At 37.5% G+C, this 23,467-nt stretch overlaps 1 long non-coding RNA gene across 1 annotated transcript; it reads right to left on the bottom strand.

Annotated features, from left to right (window-relative positions):
* Window positions 1-6,496: 6,496 nt before the first annotated feature.
* On the bottom strand, window positions 6,497-12,795 carry LOC148112566 (uncharacterized). The gene is made up of 3 exons (XR_015729290.1): window positions 12,657-12,795; window positions 12,399-12,554; window positions 6,497-6,959 (listed from the first exon to the last, which is right to left on the bottom strand). It is a non-coding gene; the product is annotated as an uncharacterized LOC148112566 (long non-coding RNA).
* Window positions 12,796-23,467: the final 10,672 nt, after the last annotated feature.

The raw sequence follows: 23,467 nt of genomic DNA, 5'->3' as shown, positions 1-23,467 counted from the left end.
AAACAAACAGACAAATAAATAAATATGAATAACCGAAAACCAGTTTTGAAATGTTCTAATAAATTTGTGGAAAGAAAAAAAACTCTATTAAGGAAAGGAAAAATTCAAGGCTGAGATTCTCCTTTAGAGGTGATATTAACACTAATATTCTAGAAAGTGCAAGACAGGAATTCTCTCATTAAGACTTCCCTTAAGTTTAAAATAAAACATGGAACCCAAGAGGACTTTGTATCATTTGAGAAACAACTGTGCAATGAACAGAACATCATGAATAAATTTCAAAAACATCATCCATAATAATATCTTTTAAAACCAATTTCTCTCTGATAAAACCGAGAAAAATCTGATATAAAAAAATACAGAAGAATTTGTCTAATCCACCATTAATTTAAACATGCTTGACAACCACAAGTCTCATTAAAAATCACTATTAAATAATCCTACAAAGCAAAACACCACAGACTTATTTTTTTAAAGGCATCTCTTCCCTGCAATAATGAGAGTGTTGGCTGAATTCCCACCCCCCCACAAGATGGCGGCACGCATAGGTGCTGCGGCTTTGAGCCCTTGGTTTCACAGTGGAGTGTATGGGCAAAAACTCGTCTATACCCTTGGGGAATTACTAAAGATTGGATCTTCTAGTCGACAACCAATTTGTTGCATACTGTACATGATGTACAATGACAATAAAGGCTTTGAACTTTGAATGAAAAAAATTATAGATGTTTAGGATGAGGCCTTTACAGAGCACTTTAAATTATCTAGACCAGGGCTGTCAAACTCCCGGCCTATGGACTGGATGTATGACACGCTGGCCACGCCCACACCCAGTTTAGCGAAGGGGAAAAAAGTTCCGATACATCACGTGACACCACCATGACAACATGAGTTTGACACTCCTGATCTAGACCAAGAGAACCTTAAAAGGCCAATCAGATGCACTGTGTGATTTGATCCTTTTGCCTTCTTTAATCTGAGATCCTAAATCTTGAGATTCTAACTAAACCGGGCACACAACAGTGTCTTCTTCTGTTTAACTAGTTAATCAGTATTCAATCTACCTGCCGTCTAGAGAATGAAGGCCTGGACATTGTATTCACTTACTGTCTCTCCAAAGTTAACTGATCACTATTCACTCAAACTATTGATACTGATTTTTTTATAATTTCAGTGGAACTAAACAACTCAGGGGAAAAATACCATTAATTTGTAGCTGAAAAGGAAAGACCTTGTCAAGCTCTCTAACTGAGTTTTTAGTTAGTCTTTTCAGCTGTTCTAATGGATATCCAATTATTTATAGAAAAGAATATTTATTTACGGGACCGCCTACTACCACAAATGGCCTTCCACCGGCCAGTACGCTCTCATAGAGAGGGGCTTCTCCGGGTGCCATCAGCCAAACAATGTTGACTGGCGGCCCCCAGGGGGGGGCCTTCTCTGTGGGGGCACCCATTATCTGGAACGAGCTCCCCCCAGAGATACGGAGGATCCCGGATCTGCGCACTTTCCGCCGTGCTCTTAAGACCCTCCTATTCCAGCAACCCAGCTGGCCTAATTTTCTCCCCTGTTTTAAAAATTCTTTTAAATCAAAATTTTAATCTGTTTTAAATTATTGGGATTTTTAATTGTCTCGGGCTAAATTATTTAATCTGGTTTTAATTATGTTTCTAACTTTTGTATCTATGTATTTTATTTTGTGCCTGTTCACCACCCTGAGTCCTTCGGGAGTAGGGCGGTATATAAATTTAATAAATAGAAAAACACACACACAAAAAAAAAAACCAAAAAAACAAACAAACCAAAAGCAATATACTGACTATCCTAAGGCTGAAGAGTTTGTAGAATGGGAAAATCTGTCTAAGCTATGTCTGAATTCTGAGCCAAACATATTAACTTAATAGGTTGTGAGATGTGGATAAGTAACTCACTTTCTTCCATTTCCCTCTCCCAACTCTCTACCTTGGGAATCTTGGAGCTTAGCCATGGAAATACCTGTTTCCGTACTGAAGAGTAAGTAGTTCTAATCTGCAAAATTGAATTACTATTACAACATGTTAGGAAAAATGTAATTTTTCACTTAGTCCTCGGGATTCAGGATACTTCATTAAAACATACTCAATAGCGTAGAATGATTTATTCGACTTTGCGGTAACTGCAATAAACTTTGGAAGGCATTTTAAAAAAAAACAAAAAACTAAAGCTGGTTAAAAAAAACTAAAGCTGGGATTTTTTTTTTTGCAAAAAATAAAATAAATAAATCATAGCAACCACAATAGTGCTGTGCATCTACCATTCTTTTGGAATGAACATTTACACAGATCTCTTGAGGTTTCCCATCAGCCAGCGAGGTCAAGAGAGGCTAATGTATACATTTCCCCCCCTTTTTTTTCTGAGGGAGAAGTCGGGGCTAAAGACAGAGAGTTTCCTTTCAAACAGCTCATCTGAGAATCACAGGAACAGAACAGATCATGCCTGGTGATCGTTTACCCGTTTGCTGCAGAATATGAAACAACAGTGAGAAAGCTTTCTGTCTCTAGTGCTGGTTTCTAAGGCAGCTGTGCAATAAATAATAAACCACACAAAGGGCAAAGCATCTCCGAAAGATGTAGAGCAATAAATATCAGATGTTTTATTATTTTGATAATTTTTTAAAAAATCTGAGTGACAGAAAGCTATCCTGAGGTACATCCTGAGGTCTTTGTTGTTTTAACCACCGGATTTTCTCCCCCCCTCCCCCCCAAACACACAGCCAGGTGAAAGTTTTGAGCTCTATAAGTCTTAAAACTAGAGTTTTGGTTCTTTTTTAGTATATTCAAAATTTTTGGCACATACTATCATAGTTAACAACAAAACTCAAAAAAAGTGCGTATAGTCAAGGCTATGGTTTTCCCAGTTGCAATATATGCTTTGAAAGTTAGACCATAAGAATCGCTGAGTGCGAAAGAATTGAGGCCTTTGAACTAGGCTGCTGGAGAAAGCTCCTGCGAGTCCCTTGGACTGCAAGACGATCAAACCGGTCAGTCCTAGAAGAGATCAACCCTGACTGCTCTTTAGAAGGCCAGATCCTGAAGATGAAACTCAAATACTTTGGCCACCTAATGAGGAGGAAGGACTCACTGGTGAAGAGCCTAATGCTGGGAAAGATTGAGGGCAAAAGAAGAAGGGGACGACAGAGAATGAGGTGGCTGGATGGAGTCACTGGAAGCAGTAGGTGTGAGCTTAAATGGACTCCAGAGAATGGTAGAGGACAGGAAAGCCTGGAGAAACATTGTCCATGGGATCTGGATGGGTCGGACATGACTTTGCAACTAACAACAACAATCATAGTTTCTTTTACATGTTCTTCTTCCATTTTAAAATTCAGAAAGTAGATATATATTTTCTTTATTAATTTATCATCTGTCCCAGAGGTGGATTCTACTTACCTTTACTACCAGTTTGCAACAAGGCTACGTGCGCAGAAGTGTTCTGATGACGTCGGGGTCAGTGGGCGGAGCCTCCTGCCGGTTTTACTACCGGTTCTATAGAACCGGTGCGAACCGGGGCACTGCAAACCCACCACTGATCTGTCCCTAGAAACATCTGATCTAATTCTAGGGGCTCCTTATAGAATACATATATTTCTGCATCTTTCTTGTATCTCGTTTGTATTTGGATATATGGCCATCAGTTTTGGTTCTTTTTTAAAGGACAACTTTAAACTCGCATAAGTTTAAGTCAACATCTTTGACTTAAACGGCAGTCTTAGGGAAAGGTAAAAATGCCTGTTTCTGCATCTGTAGGCACTTAGAGGACATTATTCCATACAATCTGCTTTTACTTGCTCCTAGAAAACCCTGCATTTTGATCCTATAAGCCAGCCATAAAGTATGTCAGCTTCGGAGCCATGAACAACAAAAAGGGATCTGCTTTGCTGTTATTTTAATATATTTTTCTTTTGAGCTAGCATCACTCGTAGTTTGATGAGAACACTTTGGAACGGTATGATTTTAAATAATGTCTATGGAATTTTTGAGACTTTAATGTTTAAAAGATTGTGTAGAGGAGGTCTTTAATGTTTGAAAAATGACTTTAATGATTTTACTGCTTTTTAAAAGAACATCCCCAGATAGCTTTTTAGCAGGAAGACGGTATCAAAATAATACTGTATATCTAAGTCTTTACTTATTTACCATAATCTCTGATTTGCACCTAGATTGCCTTGGTCTTTTTTTAAAAGGAAGGTTAATTAGAATTTAGAATATAATAGAGCTGGAAGGGACCTTGGAGGTCTTCTAGTCCAGCCCCCTGCTTAAGCAGGAGAACCAATACTATTTCAGATAAGTGGCTGTCTAGTTTTTTCTTAAAAACCTCCAGTGGTGGAGCGCCCACGATTTCTGAAGGCAAGCTATTCCACTGGTTAATTGTCCTCACTGTTAGGAAGTTTCTCCTTAATTCTAGGTTGCTTCTGTCTTTGGTTAGTTTCCAGCCATTGTTTCTTGTACTGCCGTCTGGTGCTTTGGAGAATAAGTTGACTCTCTTCTTTGTGGCAGCCCCTCAAATACTGGAATACTGCTATCATGTCGACCCTAATTCTATTTTTCTTTTCCTACTTTTATATTTCTTTCATTTAAAAAAAATAAAATAAACCATGATTTAAATTCCACTTCCAATAGGTTACAGAAATTGATTGCTTCAGTATGCTTAGCTCAGTGTAGAAAAAAAAAATGTTAGAGTCCTTCATACCATTTCTTTGAGGCTTGTGCTTAAACTTACATTTAGAATATTGATTTCTATTCCATGTTTATCAGAAAAAGAGTCAATAGATTTCAAGGCATCTTTGGTATTCTCAGGAAAGCATGCTTGCAGAGCCCCAAAATCAATTTTAGCATATTTTATTTTCTTAACATCTTGGGACAATGCGCAAGAATGTTGTTAGTAAAAGGAGGATATCAGCATTTAATGAGATAAAAATTATTACATGTAGTGTACAATACTGACAGCATGGAATGTAAATATTGACTTCCAGTATCAGTACATTATAACTTCTTTGGTGTATTAACATTTTATTATGCTAGAACCTTATCAAATTAATATTTCAGTGTTGAGTAACAATTCAGCAAGAAAGTATTCATTCATTTATTCAGCAATAAATTCCTCTATTCACTGATTAGGTTCACATTTTAATTTCCTCCACACAAAGTACATGTTGTGATTTAGTTTTAAATATTTTAATCTGTTTAGTAATCTAGTAACTATTTATTGTGTATTTTACTTGGCTTCATATTTCTTCCAGTTTATTGTTTATATATGTTTATGTACCCAAGCTTTGTAATCCTCTCTTAAAACTATACAGAAGATTTGTCAACGGCTCTAATAAAGATGTTAGTTTGAAAAATAGAGGCCATCTCGCTTCAGGGGTTCAGCAGTTCCAAGGAGGGAAACTGCAATAACTGAATTCCTTTCTGATTTCCTTTCCCCTGTATCTCCCAACTGGTAGGTTTTCATTTTACAAAACTGAATTATGAATGTTGTAATTTTACAAAACCACTTAATTTGATTTTTAAAATTTATGTTTTTCAGCCAAATACTTTTGGAATGGGTAGAGAAATTAGATGGCAAGTAAAGTTTCATCAATAATATTGCTTTCAAATTTCTCAAAGCTAGCATAACAACCCAAGGAAGTACTACACAAACTTGTCTCTCTCTCTCTGATTCTTTATCATGTCTACTTGTAGACTATAAGTCTATAGCAGGGTGTCAATCTCGCATCGTCACATGATGTATCACAACTTCCCCCCCTTCGCTAAACTGGGCATGGGCGTGGCCAGCACATGACGGATCCAGCCCGCGGGCCACAAGTTTCATGCCCCTGATCTACAGTAAGAAAAAAGAAATCTTGATTTGCTGCAGAACTGACTTTATCTAAGTTCAGAACCTAAGCAGGGTCAGTTATATGACTGTAGGCTTATAACTGGAAGTTGAAATAACATACTGAAAAAAAGAATGGCAAATAATTTCTGTACTGTTTCCTTACCAACAAAACAACATGGATATGTCCTTGTTAGTCATCAGGGTATAGCATGAACTCCAAAATTTTTACTTTGTAAAAATTGTCCTTTTTATAAACTAGGCTTAAAATAATTCTTTCCCATATATAATTTATTTTTAAATAGGAGCCTTTATTATTATTCAGTCACTTTGACCTGCATCATATATGTCAGGATACTGCCATTTGGCTAGAATGCCTAAGGTGAAAAACAGTCCATAGATTTCTGTGAGTGGCAATTATTAATAAAGGAGATGAAATGTAACTTCTTTTTTACATCTGATTTGTCACAAATTATTTATTAAAATGATTTGTCAAATGCGATAAAATAATTTAAACCAGGCATAATTATTTTATGATATTATATATTTTACACTCTATATTTTTGTCTACTTTCCATTTATACTGGAAAGGTTTATAGTGAAGAATATAAATAATTGTATGTTCTTTCATACAGAATATACAGTATAAATTTTAAAAATCCAAACACACGATTGAGCCATGTTTTTATTAGAGCTACAGAGCACTGAAAGAAAGCACACACTTTCTGAGTGTTTCAAGTCGTCATCAAGCTGGAAAGGCAACATGTGAAAATAAAGAGGCACGTACATGCATGAAAATATGTACAAATTGCCATCTCGACTTTTAGGAAAGCATTCAGAACTCATGTAGAAATGAACAAAAGAAATTTGTGCATGATAAAATGTGCATGTTTTAGATTCTGAACCACATTGTCAGGCACAAAGAATCAAGATCTCCCATTAAGTTCCAGTTAAGAAGATTTACTGCTCAAGCCTATCTATAGACAAGAATCTAGTCAACTAACAGTCAGTACTAAATTGTGGGAACATAACAATTCCAGACTGATTTCTCTCTTGATTCCACTCCCAGGCTCTGCTTCTTCTTCTCCTACACATATAGACTCGGTTCTCTAAAATTGAAATGAAGAAGTGTGGTTAATATAAAAAGTGGTCTGAATTTTTTGTCTCCAAGAAAATAAGGGAGGTCTGGTCTCAGAGGGAAAATCTAATCTTGGAACTTTTATCCTGAGTCATAATAGAAACCCTCAAAATTGATGCTTTTCCAATTCTGAAAGGAGTAATTTTGAATTGGTGAGCTTTCTACTTGCAGGTACTTCCAATGTGGTAGGCATGATTGCCCTGTGTTATGGCCTGCCAACTGCTAGGTTGGCAGAAGCTGGGACAAGTAACGGGAGCTCACTCCATTATGCAGAGCTAGGAATTCGAACCACTGAACTGCTGACCTTTCTGATCAACAAGCTCAGCCTCATAGCCACTGAGCCACCGCATCCCTGTTATACACATATCTACCTGGAACTAAATTCATTGACCACATGAGTATTCATAAATAAGATTATTATTATTTCTGGCTATTCATCTACTACATGTATACATTACCTTTCTGTCAATATACTCCATGCAATTCACAATTAAATATTAGGCTGAAACCTGTCTTCCAATTTCCTAATATTATTTTCCTTGACAAAGGAAGCACCTGGTTTTGGTTTGCTTAATCTTAGGAATTACTTCAAAAATTTTCTTCTGAAAATTTATTTTGATTGGTGTTATCGAGTTTTTGATTTTGGTTGGGGTTGGGATAACATTTTTGGCAGTTATACAGCTCCACATATCTCTGTAACATTATTATTTATAAACGGTATTATTTTTTAATTATTCTTTCTTACATTTTTCCAAAAAGTGAGGTAGAACACAGCCATGGAAACACCATCGCTCCCTTTCTTTAAAAAAAAATGAAAAGCAATTTCTTCTTTATCAAATTAGAAATGTGATACTTTTATCACATAGGTTTATCATATTGACAATTCAAAATAAGAAAACTTACAATAATAAAAAAATAGCCTCAGGTCAATACCGGCATTTTCAGGAGCCAACTGCATGCATCCCTGGCTTGAGGTTTCACTTAGGGGCATAGGACCTCCTTTCTCAGCTTGGCCTTAGGAGGTTGATGGAAACACTTCCTAATTTGGGCTGTTTTAAATGGTTTTTTTGGGTGCATAAACTTACTAGAGTTCTGAGCAGCTAAATTTTATCAGGACTCGAGATGATGAAATTTGCAGTCAACCCATTTTTTTTTAAAAAAATAAAGCTTTCCATAACATCTTATAGCAAAAAGTCTAAAAAATTAAAAAAACAGTCCTACCACTAAAATTACTCCCCAGCTTCTAGCTATCACTGACTGATAACTGGTAGTCTGTATGTTGCAAAGCAAATGAAACAGGTCAGGCTGCAACCGATAAATACTGATAAACTATTCTCAAGATGCCATAGAAATTATCCTCTTCTATCATATTTCTGAGGCATTTCCTGTGGGCGAAGCATGACAACTAATAAAACAAAGGTTCTGTTCCTTATGTTTTATTAGGTGCTGATAAAAATTCCTTCCCTGATTCAAGATATATGAAACAGATCTGTGTGCAGAATCCCCCACTGGAATCAAAGTATCACAAAGGCTTTCAAAGTGCTGATTCTGATGTAATATAATCCTCTGGTATTTTCCTCATCATATAGTTTCTTTATGCTCAATTGAAAATCCACGGCTGTGATTCAAAACTTCATAAAATTTCAATAAGCACCTAGAATTCGCTTCAAGCAGAAGCTGGACAACATTCTTCAAGGATAGGTGCTATTTTGGAAAGTTTTGATACAGGACCAGGATCAGATGAGGACTAATTGTGTGGCCTTCTGGAAACTGGTAATCAACAAGTTCTGTTATTGCGAGCCAGTGTGATCACTAATGACCACTACCTAAAATTACAGAGAAATTTCTTGACAGTGAAAACAATTAATCAGTGGTCTTGCTTGCTTCCAGAAGTTGTGGGTGCTCTATCACTGGAGGTTTTTAAGAAGAGATTGGACAGCCATTACTCTGACATGGTATAGAGTGTCCTGTTTCAGCAGGAGTTGGCCTAGAAGATCTCCAAGGTTCCTTCCTATTCTGTTATTATTTGAGTAGAGTCCATGACTTTTGGAGGACCACATATTATTGGTCCTCTGCTTCCACCTGTTGTACAGGGTATTCCTTTAAAACAAAATAGGCATATAACTGATTGAGGACATTCCCGAGACTGGTTTGGGGTTGTTTGGTCTCATGGTGAATATGTTGTGACCCAGGCTCAAGTAGGTATTATCAGACACAATTAGTTCGAAACAAACAGACTTTATTAGAATAGCTGAGAATTAACTCATTCTCAGTGTAATCCAAACTAATTCAAAACAAATTCTTCATAACACAATTCTTCAGCCTTATCACCAATCTTGGTCTAATTAGGCAACCTGCCAAAGGCTTTTCTTGGCAAAAGTTCAGAAGCAGAAGACACCGACAAGAGATAAATGCAGCAAGACAAGAAACAAATCTATCAAAGTTGTTTTCCAACAAAGAACCCAAGAGCCATTGCTGGTCTTTTAAGCCTTATGAGAGGGGCTAATCATCTCTTGGCCTTACTCCCGAGTCGTCCTTTTTGCTTTAGCTGCTCTTGCCTTCTGGCAGCTCTTCTCATGCGTGCATTAGGAACAGGTTCTTCCTGTTCCTCTGCCTCTCTGCTGTCAGCCTCTGGAGGCTCTGGAGTCTGCACATCACTCCCAGATGGCCCTGGCCCCATCTCCTCCAATGCAGAACCCTCATCCAGGCCTTCCCCAGCCTCCAGGACTGGCCCATGTTCTTCCTCAGCCTCCTTACTGTCTGACTCCGCTACTAGCTCTGCAGGCTGCTGACGGACCACAACAGAATAGGGCAAAATCTGGGTTGGGAAGCAGTGGTGGGATTCAGCCAGTTAGCACCACTTTGGGAGAACCAGTTGTTAACTTTCTGAGCAGTTTGGCAAATTGGTTGTTGGAAGAAATTATTAGGCCAGAGAACCGGTTGTTAAATTACTTGAATCCCACCACTGTTGGGAAGATGGGAGGAAGTCATATTTCAGAAAGGTAAAAGTTCTAAAGGGAACCGGCCACTTCACTTATGCACAGTGATTGAGTTTGGAGAGAGACTTTTTTTTTTTTTTTTTTTTTGCTATAGCATCTATTCTTGGGAGATTGGAGAAATTGCATTACAGCATCTAGTTTTCATTCTAGGTAAATAGAATGTCAACTCTTCTCTTAGTTATGACTTTCATTTCCCCCCCATAAAAATAGCCATACTGCTCTAGGACTAATCCCTACAGCTCTGAGATATGCTTTTTTTTTTTTTTTGCCATCTTGAGAATGAGAAATTCATGTTGTTTCCAAGATTGATGTCCCCACAATATTACTCTTTATGAGCCTGAGAAATTAAATGGGGTCAGTGTGTTAAAACGGGGTAGCATCCCACTGCTAATGTCAGAGGATTAAGGATAAGGAAAGTGATTTTTCTTCTTTGCCATTTGCCTTTCTGTTGAGTGCTTTCCCTTTTCCTTTTTTCCATAGTAGACCAGACAGATAAATAAAGTGGCATCATATGACTCTCACTTTTGAAATTATTTCTAATGCAAAGAAGGATAAATATTCTATAGTAGTGCAATTTCACTGGTATACCTTTTTGCCACAAAACAAATTGTGTATAGCTGTTCAGAGAATAAGGCAGCAACTATGGTCAAATGCAACTGTATTCTTCCCAAATCTTTGTTATTTCAGGGCCAATCATGGCTTTTTTTTCTTCCTTTCTTCCTTTTATTGTTTTAATGAATTATGGGAGATTTTATGTACAAAGGCTGGTCTAAAACCATAATAAGCCTTCTGCTATGCTAATGCATCTTAGTAGAAAAGCATAATCCGTACTGATCTTGGAAAATTCTTGGAAGAAGTTACTGAAAACATTCATCGGAATGACCCAGTTATTCACGTGGCAGCCACTTGCTCTTCATTTGAACCTTAGCTTTTTAATCAAGCAAAATATCCTCTATGAGGATTGCTGATGAAGGTTCAAGCTTCATCTGTTAAAATCTTTTCTATATGTAGCTTTTATTCCTTGCTTTTTCTTATTAATAGCAACAACAGATTAAAGTAAAGATTGCTTGCTGTTGTATCCTTTGGGATGCTTTTTTCAAGATGCCACTGGACTTTCTGGTTACCAGAAAGTCCTGTTGCCTCTTGGAAAAAAACAGTTTTAGGACAACCATGACCTGGATGACTGAGAATCTCCATAGACATATCCTTTGGGATGTTCAGCCAATTGTAGAGGATAATATTGGAAACATAATTTGATATTACTGTATTTCATTTATTTATGTTAAAATTTACCTTTTCTTTCATTAGAAATAATTGCAAAATGGAATTCCAGAATTCCAACTATCTGTCTGTTGTCTACATTGATGAGTTTTGATATTGGTCTTCCCTGAAAAATTATTTGGAGATCAATTTGGACCTGAGACCAGACTGGAAATCTCTTGTCATTGATTTAGTGACACAGACCTTCCCAGGCATTAGCTGCAAGAGACTTGAACAATTCAGCTAGAACTAAACTTTTACTGTGATTCAGAAATTTTAACAGTTAAAACTATTAAGAGACTAAAAAAAGACTGATTATGTGTACAGGTGGATCTTGATTAGTAAGGTTAATGAATCCCACAAAATTGTTGCATTGTACAGACTTGCACTATTCGAAGTGACGTTTGTATGGGAAATAGGTAAATTGTTTCCAGCTTGATAGAAATAGGGAATTAAAATGTTTAAACATAGAATAGAATAACAGAGTTGGAAGGGACCTTGGAGGTCTTCTAGTCCAACCCGCTGCTTAGGCAGGAAACCTTATAGCATTTCAGACAAATGGTTATCCAATCTCTTCTTAAAAACTTCCAGTGTTGGAGCATTTACAACTTCTGGAGGCAAGTTGTTCCATTGATTAATTGTTCTAACTGTCAGGAAATTTCTCCTTAGTTCTAGGTAGCTTCTCTCCTTGATCAGTTTCCACCCATTGCTTTTTATCCTGCCCTCAGATGCTTTTGAGAATAGCTTGACTCTCTCTTCTTTGTGGCAGCCCCTGAGATATTGGAACACTTCTATAATGTCACCCCTAGTTCTTCTTTTCATCAAACTGGACATACCCCATTCCAGCAACTGTTCTTTATATGTTTAGCCTCCAAAAATGATAAAAACATAATTTTTATAAGTGTATTAATGAAATACATTTAGTATTTATTAGCGTACAGTTTGTGTACATTTTTACTCTTAGTAAAAGAAGTTAAATCCATATCCAAAGTGTTCCTGCTATCTCATCTATTCTGCTGTAGTTCTTCAAAATGAGTCTTCGTTTTGAGCTTTCCTTGAATATAACTTTTCTTTTCTCCATTTTGCATACACAACAATTCATGTCTAAAACCCCTCATTTTGACTCACATTCAGGGATGGGTTCTACTTACCTTTACTACTGGTTCGCAACGGGATCGCGTGTCCGTGAGTGGCCCTTATTCCCATGTCAGCCTTTTTATGAGTTGACAAGCCTTCTGACTGGAAAGGACTGTGTGGCCATGACCCCCAAAGGCTGGGAATTCCTCATGAAACCAAATACATTGCATCTAAAACACAAAAGGAAAGCTTAGTCAACAGCAGATTTTTAAAAAAGAAGTCGAAAAAGGAAATCCCCATGTCAACTTAAAGAGTACTGAAACAATTGTCACATTTTTGGATTCATCTGTTAAAGAATTACACAGCCTTCTTTCTTCGTTTGACTTGTTCTCTTTGTGTTGTTATGACATCATTCCTCTTGAAGGTAGAATGGGATTATCAAGGACGCGAAACAATAAGTTTGGATGCAGTCTAGTGACTATCCCACGAGTGGAGGGAACAAGACACAATTTGGAGCTGGAGCCTGGAATGATTGATTATTATCATTGTCTTAGCATTCAGATATTTTCCATATGTTGCTGCAGAAAAACCCTTTATGTAGAGTATGTAGAAAACATATGTAGTGAGTTAGTGACTCTTTAATTCTTTCTCCCCTTGAATATGTTTTGGTTTATCTGATCTATTGTGATCACTTTGTGTGGGTGTTTTTTTTTTTTTAATTTGGGGGACACTTAAACAGACAAGAAGGTTCTAAGGAAAGATGTGAGGTTTTCATTTTGGAAGCATTTGGTAATAAGCAAAGTGTGATTAAATCACTTGTGTGTCCCATTGCTCCAGACTATGGCTTAACTTCTGTAACACACTCAGCATGTCTTGTATACAGAACATGTGCTACACTAAACAGTTCTCAAAGCACTCACCTTTTCTAAGAGACATACACATACAGTATTATTTCTTGTTTGTTTTTTCCAGCTGGTGCATATTATATTTCTATCTACTATTATTTAACAGAAATAATTTGATGAAAACATCAAAACTGGAGCAATTTCAGCATTTTGCTTTTGATTTAGTAGTCCATGAAAAAAATATATCCTATATTAGAAACAGTCTTTGGTATCTATCCCTTCAACTGACTGCTTAAAATATGAAGGAACACAATAAATCAACATCATTAAAAAAATCACCTTCAAAGCACTTACAGAGCAGGTTTGATTGAAGACCAGGTTTGATTGATATTTACATATGGAAATATTTATTCTTTGTCATATTTATGCTGTTGATTGTCCAGTCAAAAAGAGCAATTTGCTTCCATGAAACATCCAGACTGAATCAGTCAAAGCTATAGTTAAAAGAGCAAATTCATAGGAATATATTTATATAATGACTCTACATGTACGTTTAAATGTGATGATTTATACTTTATTCAAAGAGAATTGTTTTAAGGAATATTTCTTGATAAAGATCTCTTCTTGAATTAGGGAGAGAAATTTAGGGAATACTCTTTTGCTGCTTAAAAAAAAAAGAATAACAACTTTAGGGGTTTAAAGAACAATATTGAAAATTTTTGAGACCAAACCCCTAAATGGCATCTAGAACGGGGTGTCAAACTCGATTTCATTGAGGGCCACATCAGGGTTGTGTTTAACCTCGGTGGACCAGGATGGGCATAACCAGGGTGGGCATGGCCAGCTCGACGTCACTCGTGTCAGGAGCGCCTGTGATGGCCCAAGTGCTCTGCCAGCGGAAACTGGCTTCCGAGCTCTGTTTTTTGCTGCAATGGCCTCCTGCAACTCTCTGCCAGCAAAATGGAGCTCCGAGGGCCGCATGTGGCCCTCCCGAGCTCTGTTTTCACTGGCAGAAGTGCCACGGGTCAGTTCTTCGTTGTTTCCAGGGCAGACCTGTGGGCTGGATCTAAGCACCCCATGGGCCAGATCCGGCCCCTGGGCCTTGAGTTTGACACCCCTGATCTAGAATAAAGAAACTAAAATATATAAGAAATATGCTCTTTTGTTTAAGACAAGATTGTGATATTTGGTGCCTGAATTCAAGGAAGTGAAATGAAAAGGCAATTACTTTAATATGTCGTTGAGCATCACTTTAAGCTATAAAGCTACAAATCTGATACAGAGCAAGGGTATTAATGCTGTAAAAATGCCATTGGGAGCTCAGCTTATATAGAAGTATAAATAAGCTTTGATTCTGAAGTTCTTGATACTCTCTAAGCTTGGTTGTTTACTTCCAGAATTTTAATTATACAAGTAATGTTGCTGGTTTGCTTGTTGCCTGTTTGTTGTTGATTTGTTGATTGTTTATATATAGTAGCTTGCCCTGCCAGTTTTGCTGGTGGTGTGGTTTCCTTGATTAAAGTATTGTTTCTTGCCTGATTATTTGTCTGATGCTGATCCGGGCTTATCTGAATGTTAACTGCTTGAGGGAATGTCCATTGATCAATGATTTGTCTGAATGTCAAACTTTCAGGAATTGTTTTACAGAAATTTCAGTACTTGCATTTGCTGCTGTAGGTATGATGGAAGATGGCAGCTTCTGCTAGTTCAATACATTTGAAGTGTAATTTTCAAACCATATTGTTTTTTGTACCAGGCAACAAAATTCCTTGTTATGACCTTGATCCTCAGAATCTTAAAAAAAATCAACCAAAAATATCTGTCTTGGACACTTCCAGAGATTGATCTATATTAAGTGTGGAATCTGCATAAATGATAATAAAAGTAATTTTTGTTTCCATAGTCTCTTGCAAAGTTGTCACAGTTCCCGTCCCCTATCACTAGGCAACACAGCATCAACAGTAGAGACCTTCAAATTTCTAGGTTCTACCATATCTCATGACCTAAAATGGACACCCAACATCAAAAACGTCATCAAAAAAGTACAACAAAGAATGTTCTTTCTGTGCCAACTCAGAAAGCTCAAACTGGCCAACCAGCTGCTGATACAGTTCCACAGAAGAATTATTGAGTCTGTCATCTGCACCTCTATTACTGTCTGGTTTGGTTCTGCAGCCCAACAAGACAAACACAGACTTCAGAGGATAATTAGAACTGCATAAAAAACAATTACTACCAACCTGACTTCCATTGAGGACCTGTATACTGCACGAGTCAAAAAGAGGGCTGTGAAAATATTTACAGACCCCTCGCATCCTGGACATAAACTGTTTCAACTCCTACCCTCAAAATGACGCTATAGAGCCCTGCACACCAGAACAACTAGACACAAGAACAATTTTTCCTGAACGCCATCATTCTGCTAAACAAATAATTCCCTCAACACTGTCAAACTACTTACTAAGTCTGCATTATTATTAATCATCTCATCGTTCCTATCATCCATCTCCTTCCATTTATTACTGTATGACTGTAACCTTGTTGCTGGTATCCTTACGATTTATATTGACTGTTTCCTAATATGATTTGATTGCTTATTTGTTCCCTATGATTATCATTAAGTGTTGAACCTTATGATTCTTGATGAATGATCTTTTCTCTTATGTACACTGAGAGTATATGCACCAAGACAAATTCCTTGTGTGTCCAATCACACTTGGCCAATAAAAAATTCTATTCTATTCTATTCTATTCTATTCTATTCTATTCTATTCTATTCTATTCTATTCTATTCTATTCTATTCTATTCTATTCTATTCTATTCCACATTAGCTTGATTTATCTACATAAAATTAACCTGTATTCTATTTCTTCCACCATTTTCTACTCCTCTTCTTTCCAGTAGGTGGCACTTGAGAACCTAAAATTATATCCTTTGGACACTGAATGAGAACTGTTGGGAAACTGCTTTGGAGATGACCATGTCCTTTTCTTCAGCACATGCTCTACAGAAAGCCTTGGGCTCATACTGTAACACAGTTTAAAGTGCACTCTAAACACCTCAATAGCACCTCAGAGAAGGATGATTAGCTGCCTCCATTCTTATTCATAGTGGTACATAATGTGGCTTTCTTGGTTTCGACTTGTTTTATTATGTGAATTAAAAACCAGGCTTGACGGCTTGGCATATTGAATGAATTATCATAACTAATTCAGTCATTTAGGGTTAAGCAAACCATGACTTAGCATAATATGACTATTTGGAGCATTCACTATTTAAGACATTACTTTATTCCCAAGATATCAATTGAAAGGTTCATCTTTACTTCATCCTAGCTGATTTTACCTGTTCTTCATTTTACTTTTATCTCTTTTTCTATGAGCAATATGTGTTAGGTATTTATGGTAGATATAGTAAAGAAACAAACATGATAGGTATTCCAGGGATGTTGGTTATTGTAGAACAGCACAATAACAGAATCTTGAACACCTGTCCAAATCTCTCTTTCCTCCTCCTCCTCGTCCTCGTCCTCCTCCCCTTCCTCTTTTTGACATATATACTGTATCATACTGTAAAAAAAGAGGCAGGGCTTGCAATTACAGCTGCCATTCTGATTCTGGCCACTCTCTTGTCAGCCCAATCTATTATGTAATGATAAATTCACTGCAAGAAGTACATTAAATTGGATTAGAAAGAAACTCTTAAGAAGACCTGGGAAAATAACAGACTGCTGAACAACATGACAGTTAGGATAGTTCTGAGATAGCCAAAAAAAGTGATGGTGTGCCTTACTTATGATTGAGAGACATCCACCAAATGAGATGCATTTTTAATATTGCAATTTAAAAGCAATTCACCAAAGTGATCTCTGTTCTAGAAGAGTTATTTTCTACTCCAGGCAGAAATGTTGCACTGTGCTGAACTGCAGAAGTTGATGTATATTATGAATGGAGTGGATAATCTGGTGGGTGGAGCAAAACACTTTTTAAAATGAGCTTGAGCATTCAAAACTAAAGAGCCTTGGTAGTACAGTGGTCTAAGGCACCCTGTTATTAAGCTGGTTATTAAGACCGGCTGCCTGCAATTACTGCAGGTTCGAATCTCGCCAAGGATCAAGGTTGACTCAGCCTTCCATCCTTTCTAAGGTAGGTAAATTGAGGACCCAGTTGTGGGGGCAATAGCTGACTTTGTATAAATATACAAAAGGATGAAGGCTATTGCTGAGCACATTGTAAGCCGCCCTGAGTCTCCGGAGAAGGGCGGCATATAAATCAAATTAAAAAAAAAAAAAACCTGTCAAGAAGGGCTCACAGAAGCTTTCCTGCATTCCAAATGCAGTGACTCCCACTGATTCAGTGACAACACCAGGTAGAATGCCAATATCCAATCAGTGCAGGACTTAATTTGAGTTCATAGAGAAGAATGCTGCTATTTGTGAACGTGGCTTTTAGGAATCATGCTTCTGACTTCTCTGTATCTTCTGGTGAAGGCTTCACTTTATGCCTCCTTCAGACAAGCCAACAGGGCGCATCAGATTAATTATATCTGGAAGAGGGTGGAAGATGGAAGAAAGAGATGAAGAATGAAAATCTATGCAGCAGATCTGTGCATTTTCATATATATATATATATATATATATATATATATATATATATATATATATATATATATATATATAATAGATAGATAGATAGATAGATAGATAGATAGATATAGATATAGATATAGATATAGATATAGATATAGATATAGATATAGATATAGATAGATTTGGCAACCCATCAGCAAGGATTTCTGATACTTAATTACCCTACTAGGCTTCTGACAAACAAGCATTTGGGATAAACCCCACCAAGGTTTGCTACGGCTCCATTTATATGAATCATAAATCTAAGACAGAAGTATATAATCAGTAGCAAACTGAACAGGAAGATCCCTAAAGGGATGGTGGTCATTCAGGCCCTGTATAACTATCTGATCTTCAAGAGAATCTTTCATAATATTACAAAATAAAACTGTAGAAACATGATTTGTCCAAATTGGATTCACAAATTGGGCTAGTGCAGCAACTTTAAAATGGGTGAACATCAACCCTCAGAATTCCTCAGAATTCCCGCCATCTGTACCCTCCTTGATATGATGTAATGATATTAATTTATATGTATTTTATACGTTATATCTATTGTTTTCAAATTTTACATTTATTGTTTTCATCAATTGTTGTGCACTACCCAGAGATGCTTTTGGTGAGATGGGTGGCTATGTAAATTTGATTAATGAAGAATTACCTCAGGAGTACAGAGTTTGTGATTTCTATGTCCTCTTCAGATGACCTTCATGGGGAATAGCAGCCTGGATTATATCATACCTGCATAGACGTTAGCTGCTGGACATGAAAACCACTGAAGAGATGACATCTTCAGTGGTTTTCATGTTCATAAAATGAGTTATAATCTCTTGATGGGATAAAGGCGACTAAGATACAGATGAAGGCCAAAATAAAAAAACAATTGGATGGTATCCAAATAGGCTAGAAGATTTTTTTTAAAAAGTAATTTGATGTGAATCATAGCAGAGTAGGAAGGGAAGGAGAAAGATGTTAAGACCAACAAATTCCTTTGATAGAATCATCCCTTCTCTGAATAATCTTCATGCCTCTATGCTGACTGAAAAGAAGCGATATCCTTCTGATGATGTGTCCCACCATCACATCTGAGCTCTGATAATCAGGATAATAGATTCCATGCAATCTAAGATGTCCATATTGAAGACATGGTCTTGCCAGCAAATGCCAATGATGGAGTGGAGGATGAAATTTCTCTCATTGTTTGATGTGTCATCAGTACAGAATCCAAGAGAGAAGGGATAACTGTAGACTTTCAACTTTGTGAAGGTATGGAAATTATGTTGCTTGAATACTCTAGTACTAGCTGTCTTGCTGATCTTGGAGACAATTTATTTGTCCAAAGACCGTTGTTTGAGATGATGTATTTGAAACTGTTTACATTTGTCATGTGGGTCCATTTAACAGTGATTTTTGTTTTCTATGGGCTTAGTATTTGGCACAGGCTGGTAAAGTACTTGTCTTTCAGTCTTGTTCAGGCTAAATAGTCAGACTGAAGAGTATAGTGCAGGGGTGGGTTCTACTTACCTTTACTACCGGTTTGCAATGGGAGCATGCATGTGTGCTTCTGTGCATGCACAGATCGTCAATTATGACTGGGCTGGTGGGCAGAACCTCCCGCCGCTTTTATTACCAGTTCTAAAGAACTGGACAGAACCGGGAGCAACCCACCACTGGTATAGTGGCACCTGAGAGTTTGTTCAGCATCAACTGTAGATCATTGTCCTTGTATAGAAGTACTTTGTCCATGCATTCAAGTGGCATAGGTCAAAGTCAGAGACATCCAGTTGATACCTAATGTACACTCCCTCTTTCAGACCTTGGACAATATGTGATAACATGTAAGTGATGAACAGATTGACCAGGACTGGCACAGCCCTGTTTCATCCCATTGAATGTACTAGCCCCATTTGATATACACAAGCTCTTATCCCCATGAAAACTGACTATGACAATAAAAGGCTCTAATTTTGCATTTCTTACATTTGGGGGAAACCCCCCCCCCCACTATTTTAATATTCTGTGGCACCCACAGATGCAAAAGAGATGTGAGAATTTGGCAAGTCATAAGTGGCCTATGAAAAAAATTGCACCATTTGTAGTATCGTAATGGAAGTTAAATTTCAGAAGTCTTTCTTCCTTATTTCTTTTTGCAATATATTTATCTGCTTTTGCAACTGAGAATAATCTTAGTTTATAAAGCATTTTAGAATTAAGTTAATGCATTTTAAGCCAAGTTGAGCAGATGAATAAGAAACTATATATTATAATGCACATCTGCAACTTCAAGGCTTCCTTAAGCCTTCCCACAAGTACATATTCTCCATACTAAAATGTATTCCAGAAAATATCACAAAAGCAACTTTTCAACAGAAGGAGTTATTTGGGCCCAGCACAAGACCAAACCTCTGTGGACTAACAAGCTGGAGAAAGTTACTAAATAGTTCATCATAATGTCAGCTTCTTCCATGGATGCAGCCAATAACCATCATGCATGGGTGATGGCATGACAGTAAAAGAGGATTTTCATCTTTCTTAGGTGACAAATCCCTCCCTTTTCCAGAAAAAAAATATTAAACCAGTCAGTCCATCTGGAACATTTAAGTTTTGCTTTACCTTCCACCAGATTCAAAAGTGCAACGCACAGTGTCTTTTCCAACTCTAACTGATTCTTTTAATCAGCAGTTTTGATCAAACAATTCTCTGCTTGCAGAATGTAAATATAAACAAAAAAATATTTTTACATGACAGGTTTCACATCTATCATCTATTTGGCTTCTAACCCATACGTTTTCCAAGTCATCTGAGGATCAGTGAAAGCCTTCAAAGAAATGTAGAAATTAAACCAGATTTATTCTATGTTGTGTAAGAGGGCAAGGCTAGTAACCATTAGTAGAAATGGCAGAGAAGATGTTTTCAATTAAACAATGAGAGACCCTTTCTAACTGTAAGTATCACAGTTGTTCCAGGAAGTGGTAATTTTTTTTTTAAAAAAAAGAGAAGTAAACAAATAGAGACAAGGGTGTTCTCATTAAAGATTTTGGAATGCCAGGCGTCAGCAGTGGTCTCTTCTTTACAAATGTCATATATTTATCATGTATAGTCAGTGCCAAAAGTAGACAAATAATTTGATCTTTCACCACCACAGATAGACCTCCAAGCTAGTCCTTTTTCTCATTGTGTTGAATCACTATGGAGGTACTACAAATAAAATGGCTGGTTTAGGTGATAGTTGGGTGTATGTATTTCTCTGCCTATGCATGTGTGGATATGCATGTAGGCATGTGTGAAGAAGTTGCACGTACTGTTCAGAATCTGGATTTATTTCTGCTTGGTTTTATTCCATACTGTAGATTGAATAATAAATACAAGCTTGGAATAAATGCTTCTGAGGTAGCTTCCAATTCTAATATTTTTAACTTCTATGACATGTAGATCACAATCACTCATATGAAAACAAAATACACTATAGAGAACAATTACCGTATTTTTCCGAGTATAAGACGCGCCGGGCTATAAGACGCACCTACAAGAAAAAGAAATCTGCCTCTGCCTCCCAGCAATTTTGCCTCGTTGCAGCAAACAGCCTGCTTTACTTTCATTTTCATTTTCAGCATAGCTTGATTAGCACAAGAGAAAAAAGTCTGCTGCCAGCAATTTACCTCCTTGCAGCAATCAGCAGAGGCCTGCGCAGCAATAGACAATGGCAATCCCTGCAGCCTGAAACAGCTGAGAGTCGGGGACAATCAACTTGTGCTAATTAGGCTGTGCTGAAGCTGAAATGGGGCTGTTTCTTCTTCATGCTTGCTACAAGGAGGTAAATTGCTGGGAGGCAGAGGCCAAAGGGTGGGGGCCAGTGGGTGGGAGGGACTACATTCGGTGTATAAGACGCACCCAAATTTTCACCCCCTTTTAGATGGGGAAAAAGGTACGTCTTATACTCTGAAAAATATGGTATATTCCATATGAAATGAAGTTTTGTGTATGTTCAAACAAAATTTAAATACATTCTATCTTTGAGCAGTTATATCTTAGGCGAGAGATTTATTTATTTATTTATTTATTTATTTATTTATTTATTTATTCAACCAATTTATACTGACAATCTCATCTGAGTGATTGAACAGTTTACATATTAAAGCCATGCAGACATATAAAAAGAGACATAGTTAAAAGAGACATAGGCAAAGGTAAAAAACTTAATTAAAACAAAAAGGTAAAAAGGTAAAAAAACAGAGAGAGTTTCCTCAAGCCATTAACCACCCTCATGGTTGCATGCCACTTTTGAATCCCCAGTTGACAGAGTCAATATCTTGATACCCTTTCCAGAAATCAGAAGGGTGGGGACTAGCCTCACTTCTGGAAGCAAGACGTTCTATGAGGCAGAGGTGATGGCAGAGCAGACTCTCTTCCTAGATCCCACCAGACTAAATTCTTTAATTGACAGGGTCTGCAACAAACTCTCCCTGCCTAACTATGTTTGTGAGTCAACAGGGACAAGCCTGTTGTTTCTCATCCAGATTCTGACTAGGTGGCTCGGTGGCTAAGACACTGAGCTTGTCGATCAGAAAGGTCGGCAGTTCGGCAGTTCGAATCCCTAGTACAGATCTCCTGTGTAAGCAGGGGGTTGGACTAGATGACCTCCAAAGTCCCTTTCAACTCTGTTACTGTTACTCCATGCACCATGAAAGGACATCCACAGTAACACTTGGGTGGAGAGTTGAAATCTACAACTGTGTATCACTGTGTAAATGTGTATACTGGTGACACTTCAGCCTGTGATGATGGATAACCTCACCCACTGGCTCCATGTAGATGTTAAAAAGGAACAGAGAGAGCACCAAACTCTTTGTCACTCCACAAAGCAGGGGTCACAGGCTGAATTTCTCATTCCCAATCAAAACTAATTGGAACCAGTTTCAGGGGAAGGAGGGGAATCAGCATAAAACCGTACTCCTTATCCCCAGCTCCCAAAGGTGATTAAAACAATACCATGGTTGAAAGCCAATGAGAGGTCAAGAAGAGTCAGGATGGATACACTATCCCCATTCTGCTCCCAGAGATCATCTAAAAGCATGACCAATGCTGTTTCTGTCCCATGTTTGGTCCTGAAAGCTCGCTAGAAGGGGTCTCTGGAGCTGCAGCCTTCTCAACCACCTTTAGGAAAAGGAGGACATAGAAGACTTAACAAAAATTATCCAGAATGGTGGGGCCAGCAATGGCTTTTTGAGAAGAACAAAGAATAACCTTCTATATATTTTCGTGTTTATATGTGTTATTAAAATCTAATTAATGCAATGCAAACATATCAAATATATTGCTTGCACTTAGATGTTTATATTGTTATACGCTGCATTTTTGTATTAAGAGTACAACAGTTGTACATGTTTTGTGAATTCTTTTTTCATTATAATAAATCAAAGTGATATACACACAGAGACACATATAGATGGGTGGATTCTACTTACCTTTACTACCGGTTCGCAACGGGATCGTGCATGATGACATCCAGGGCAGTGGGCGGGGCCTCCTGCCAGTTTACTACCGGTTCTTGTGAACCGGTCTGAACCAAGGGCAACCCACCACTGATATATGTGTGTGTATGTATATATGTGTGTGTGTGTGTTCTGTCCCCAATCCCACGCACACACACCAACAGACGTTCAGGAGTTA

The sequence above is a fragment of the Pantherophis guttatus genome, chromosome 8 (assembly GCF_059756535.1).
Source record: "Pantherophis guttatus breed Tessera chromosome 8, ASM5975653v1, whole genome shotgun sequence".
NCBI classification, from domain to species: Eukaryota; Metazoa; Chordata; class Lepidosauria; order Squamata; family Colubridae; genus Pantherophis; species Pantherophis guttatus.
This window is presented reverse-complemented; position numbering and strand designations above follow the sequence as displayed.